The sequence below is a fragment of the Mustelus asterias genome, chromosome 3 (assembly GCF_964213995.1).
Source record: "Mustelus asterias chromosome 3, sMusAst1.hap1.1, whole genome shotgun sequence".
Classification (NCBI taxonomy): domain Eukaryota; kingdom Metazoa; phylum Chordata; class Chondrichthyes; order Carcharhiniformes; family Triakidae; genus Mustelus; species Mustelus asterias.
In genome coordinates, this window is record NC_135803.1 from 62,074,026 (window position 1) to 62,080,100 (window position 6,075).

Here is a 6,075-nt window from a genome sequence, read left to right on the forward strand (position 1 = left end):
CTATCGTTAATGAGTTTATTCCTTTCTAAATGCGCATATATCCTATCTCTAAGAATCCTCTCCAACAACTTCCCTACCACGGACGTCAAGCTCACTGGCCTATAATTTCCTGGGTTATCCTTCCTACCCTTCTTAAATAACGGGACCACATTAGCTATCCTCCAACCTTCTGGGACCTCACCTGTGTCCAGTGACGAGACAAAGATTTGCGTCAGAGGCCCAGCGATTTCATCTCTCGTCTCCCTGGGCAGCCTTGGATAGATTCCATCAGGCCCTGGGGATTTGTCAGTCTTTATATTCCCTAAAAAACCTAACACTTCCTCCCTTGTAATGGAGATTTTCTCTAACAGGTCAACACTCCCCTCCGAGACACTCCCAGTCAACACATCCCTCTCCTTTGTGAATACCGACGCAAAGTATTCATTTAGGATCTCCCCTACTTCTCTGGGCTCTAAGGATAATTCCCCACTTTTGTCCCTGAGAGGTCCGATTTTTTCCCTGACAAAAAACTAAGGAGATGCTATTTACAAAAAGCAAGCTTTTGCTGTTGAATCTTAAAGTTGGATGCTCATCGTGGGGAGTAGTTATGGAGTACCTATTCCCTTAATTTAAATGAGGAGGGTATGATCTATATTCAATTGAACACTGTGATAGTAGCACATTGGATATCACTGCTGCCTCACAGTGCCATGGGTTCGATTGGCGGACTATCTGTGTGGAGTTTGTACAAATTCCTTATGCAGGATTTTATGACTTCACTCAGGCAAGGTTTGTAAAATCCCACCCGAGGTCAACGGAGAATTCCGTTCTGCAAGCCTCACTCGCCCTGATTCTGGGATGGGTGAGGCGGTAAAATTCCTGCCCTCGTATCTGCGTGGGTTTCCTCCTGGCACTCCAGTTTCCTCCCACAGTCCAAAGATATATAGGTTAGGTGGATTGGCCATGCTAAATTTCCCCGTGGTTTCCAAAGATGGTAGGTTAGGGGGATTAGCCATGGTAAGTGCATGGGATTACAGGGATAGGGTGGGGTGGGGGATGGGCCTGAGTAGGATGCTTTTTCAGAGAGTCAGTGCAGACACGATGGGCTAAATGGCCTCCTTCTGCACTGTAGGAATTCTATGTTTCTAGTATTGTTATTCCATGCACTTTTTGTGGGTTCCTTTGTATACGCTGTTGAAACCAATGTGGAATGTGACAGATAGACATAATTAGTCGTGGCCATGATAATCCACCTTTGCAATTATGGCCAGAATTCTCTGACCTCGCCCCCGGCTGGGATTCTCCGGTCCCACTGCAGTGAATGGAGATTTAGCTGAGCACCAAATTCTCCATTCTCGCTGGCAGCAGTAGCGGGGTTTGCGAGACTGGAGAATTCCGGCCCATAAGTGTGTAAAGCCTTCTGTAATTAATGACTTCATCATCTACAAAACAAATAAACATTACCAAAAAAGCGGATTTAAAATACTCATAATTCAACAGGACCATGATCAGAAAACAAGGGCACAATCACACGAATTCGCCCCCTTTTCCCACATTAAAAGCCATAATATATAACATATTGATGAGGCTTAGCTAACTGATGCCAATTAAACCTGCTTTGCAGGCAACCTTATGTTGTGAAATTGTGCCCACTGGGAATTCAGTTAGAACTCCTCAAACTGTTTTTATTTGGGTTCACGAGAAACTATCTGAGACAGGAAACCTGATGTCCATCCATATGAACTGTATTAAAAAGTTCCAGCTGCAAAAGGGGCTTTTCTAACAAAGCACAGCTCCTACCTCGAATTTGAGCTCTCTCCTGCTATATTGTTGCACGCTAACTAATTTAAATGTAACCGCATATTCACACAATCAAACAGCACAGTCCGAAAGTTTTTGCAAATTGAACATATCAATATTTTTCGGAAGCAAACTTTATAATATTTTAATGAATAAAACTTGTGAAGTTATTGTTTTCCTCTCTTCACACTCTCCAGGAGAATGGTGCAGAAAAACTTGCAGGCTGATGGGCAATCTGACAGGCTGAGGACATTCATTCCATGGTCATTACTATCTTCACACAGCCAACAGGTTGGTATGCCTTTTATTGCGAAAGGGTTTAATGAGCCCCAGTTTGTGAAATGGAGCATGTATAATGGGTGGCAGAGTGGCACAGTGGTTAGCACTGCTGCCTCACAGCTCCAAGGACCCGGGTTCAATTTCGGCTTTGGGTGGTTGTCTGTATGGAGCTTGCACGTTCTCCTCGTGTCTGCGTGGGTTTCCTCCGGATGCTCTGGTTTTCTCCCACAGTCCAAAGACGTGCAGATTAGATTGATTGGCCATGCTAAATTGCCCCTTAGTGTCAGGAGGATTAGCAGGGTAAATATGTGGGGTTACGGGGATAGGGCCTGGGTGGGATTGTTGTTGATGCAGGCTCAATGGGCTGAATGGCCTCTTTCTGCACTTTAGGGATTCTATGATACTGTGATTCTATAATCTTGGGGTAAGTGACCAATTCCAAAGCAATAAACTTCAAAAATGCTTTCCGAAGATGTATAGTTGCAGCGTAGTTTTATTTTCTTTGCAGTGCTAATGATTTATGGGCAGCATGGTGGCACTGTCGTTAGCACTGCTGCCTCACAATGCCAGAGACCCGGGTTTGTTTCCAGCCTTGGGTGACTGGAGTTTGCACATTCTCTCCATTACTGTGTGGGTTTCCTTTGGGTGCTCTAGTTTCCTCCCACACTTCAAGATGTGCAAGTTAGATAGATGGGCCTTGGTAAATTGCCCCTTGGTGTCCAAAGATGTGTAAATTAGAGGATTAGTGGGGTAAATGCATGGGGTACGGGGATAGGGTGGCAGGGGTGGTCCTGGGTAAGATGCTCTATCTCAGGGTTGCTGGAGACTCGATGGGCCAAATGGCCTCCTTCTGCAATGTATGGATTCTATGATTTATGCAGATACTTTAACAGAGGAGGCAAGTGGGAATTAATTTCTGATGTATTCATTTGCCTGTGCCCAACTTATGTTGCAATATCTTTACAGATAACAACGGTGGCTAATCTGCTTGTCCTAATAGAAGAAATCCCACCTATAACTTTTCAAGCCGGAAATAAGCATTTTCAACTGAACCAGTAGAAATCTGAGTCTTACATTTGAAAATATTTACGAATGGAGAACTCTAATTGGCTATCTAGTAGGCATTCACTCCCAATTTAGTGATTAATAATGGTTCAAACATTTGTACATCCTTATCTCTGAACCATCCACTGATGTCTAGCACTAAACTACACTGCTAAATAACAGCCTAAAGTTGATTCAAACATATGATGTGCGGGTTAGGTTGATTGGCTATGCTAAAAATTGCCCCTTAGAGTCCTGAGATGTGTAGGTTAGAGGGATTAGCGGGTAAATATGTAGGGATATGGGGGTAGGGTCTGGGTGGGATTGTGGTCGGTGCAGACTCGATGGGCCGAATGGCCTCCTTCTGCACTGTAGGGTTTCTATGATTCTATGATATGGCTAGATAGTCCAGCGCACTACCTTTAGGAGTGTATAGGGTGAACACTGACACATCTGCATGACAAACAACCACACCCAGATTAGTTTACCAGACATTGGTCCAGATGACTCTCTCAGCTCCCACTGGTGGCTCCGAGTGCCAGACTCTGGGAACTTGCTTCTGTTGGCATGCTGAACATAGTGAGTAGTCAAGGAGTAATGGTCGAACACTTGGCCAATTTCAGACCTCGTCAACTCCAACATTACTGCTTAGCTGACCAGTCGAAACCAAGATTGGAATCAAACCCGGGTCCCTGGCATTGTGAGGCAGCAGTGCTAATCACTGTGCCGTCGTGCCACCCATAAGTCATTAGCACTGCAGGGAAAATAAAACTACGCTGCAACTATACATCTTTGGAATGCATTTTTGACGTTAATTGCTTTGGAACTAGTCACTTACCCCAAGATTATAGAATCATGGAATCAAAGAATCTCTAAAGTGCAGAAAGTGGCCATTCAGCCCATTGAGAGACTGCACCAACGACAATCCCACCCAGGCCCTATCCCGTAACCCCACGTATTGATGCAAAATTCACCTGATATTCACTCAAAGTACATACAAATGCATGAGCAGAATTGGAAGCAGGATATTGTTTGTAGATTTCATTCTTCTAAAATTTGGTTCTTTTAAGTATTGGCACACCATTTAATTTGTTTGCTATCTGATCTTGCCCCGATCTATATTCAAGCTACTGAACAGAAAAATGAACTGTTTGGTCTGGTCAGGTAAAGCGCCATTACAGACAACAGCAACTGATCCCCTTTTTGGACTGGCAAGCACAAAAATTGTCACAATAAAGATTTGTCTGACAGAACTAGACACTTTGTAGTTTGTACTTCGAGTATTTAACTTATGCCAATATCTGTATTATTTTCCAAACTTGGACAAACAAAGGTTATTCATCATTTTCTCGATTATTCAAAAATATTATTTTTTTCCATTGATAATTTAAAAATTATAATTAACAAGAACAGTTATTTAGAATCATAGAATCCCTACAGTACACAAGGAGGCCATTCGGCCCATCGAGTCTGCACCACAGTCGCACCCAGGCCCATTATCACACACATTTACCCCCTGACACTCGGGTCAATTTAGCATGGCCAATCAGCCTAACCCGCACATCTTTGGACTGTGGGAGGAAACCGGAGCACTGGATAAAACCCACACAGACACAGGGAGAAAGTGCAAAATTCACACAGACAGTGACTCGAGGCCCAAATTGAACCAGGGTCCCTGGCGCTGTGAGGCAGCAGTGATAACCACTGTGCCACCATGCCGCCATGTTTTTAAAATATTCATTTAAAATGGGAGATTAAGCAGGGGTGGAACATATGCCAGACACAGAGGAGGATGTGGGACCACTATCTTGAAATGGAAAGGTACCAAAGTGACTTGGATCCGCATCCTGAAATCTCACTCAAGTAATTCTCCCTCACTAACCCCACAACACATCACTGCGGACAAAAAGTAGTCGATTGGTGCAAGATGCTACCACCTTATTGTGGCATGACAGGAATAATGATCCAATCCAATTAAGATCCTAGAAAAGGGAGCATCATACTTATACCCATTGACCAACTATTCCACCCACAATCTGATCCTGAAGCACATCTCTGTACGAGCATGTTGATAGACTCATTGTATAAAACACTTTTATAAAAATGTTTAACTTCACAAATATGCAAAGAAGTATAATTTAATTTAAAATTTCATAATACTGTATAAAATCAAAAGCAGCTCACCGGTTTTTCATGGGTATCATTACCTAGATTTCTTTCCCCCCCCTCCCAGTATCTCTAATTTGATTTAAGCAAATCTTCAGTAACTTCACAGGGTAATGTTGTCAGCTCTCCCAGGCGACACTGCTGTTGCTGCTGGTCTATTGGAAATCCTGGGGACCACCTTGCGCCTGTGATCCTGCAACCTTTCAGAGCTCTGCTGAGTCTAACAGGACTACAGCTCAAGTAGCACCTTTTTAAATCAGAAACAAATAAGCACCTCACAAGGAAGGAGAATGCAGGAAACTACAAAGTGATTGGTTCCTGATATCTGTCCAATAAACTCCTGTAACCGAACAGCCAATTAGGACACTAAGTACACACGTTCTGGTCTTCCAGGTTGTAACTCGTGTTACAATTTTGCAGACTGCTTTTGAAAAAGTATAAAATTCACTACAGAAAGAAAATGCACAGTATTAAGCAGCAGATATTTAATATATCATTTTAATACACACAGCTAAAATTATAGGAAATATAAAGGGCATTCATACAGAAGTCGTTTTGTTTAAAATACGCCAGATGTCATTTTTCCAATGAAATAGCTTTTAAACAATGAAAAACATGAGAAGGACATTGAAAATGATGGTAACAACTATTTCTGAACTAGTATCTGCCAGCAGGTAAATTCCAGAAGATATAAAGCCACCAAATTTCAGGAAATAACAATTAATAATCCAAATCATTTTGAACTATTTTGAAACATTTTGTAAAATTGAGATTCAAACCTTATAAGAAGTTTGATTTCATTGATTT

The 6,075-nt window shown here is 42.5% G+C and overlaps 1 protein-coding gene across 1 annotated transcript in view; it reads right to left on the bottom strand.

Moving 5' to 3' along the window:
• Positions 1-5,526, bottom strand: part of LOC144491350 (uncharacterized) — a 30,873-nt gene extending 25,347 nt beyond the window's left edge. Inside the window, exon 1 of the mRNA XM_078209036.1 lies at positions 5,287-5,526. The gene's annotated coding sequence lies outside the window, so the exon portion shown is untranslated. The remainder of the gene's footprint in view (positions 1-5,286) is intronic.
• Between the last annotated feature and the right edge of the window lie 549 nt (positions 5,527-6,075).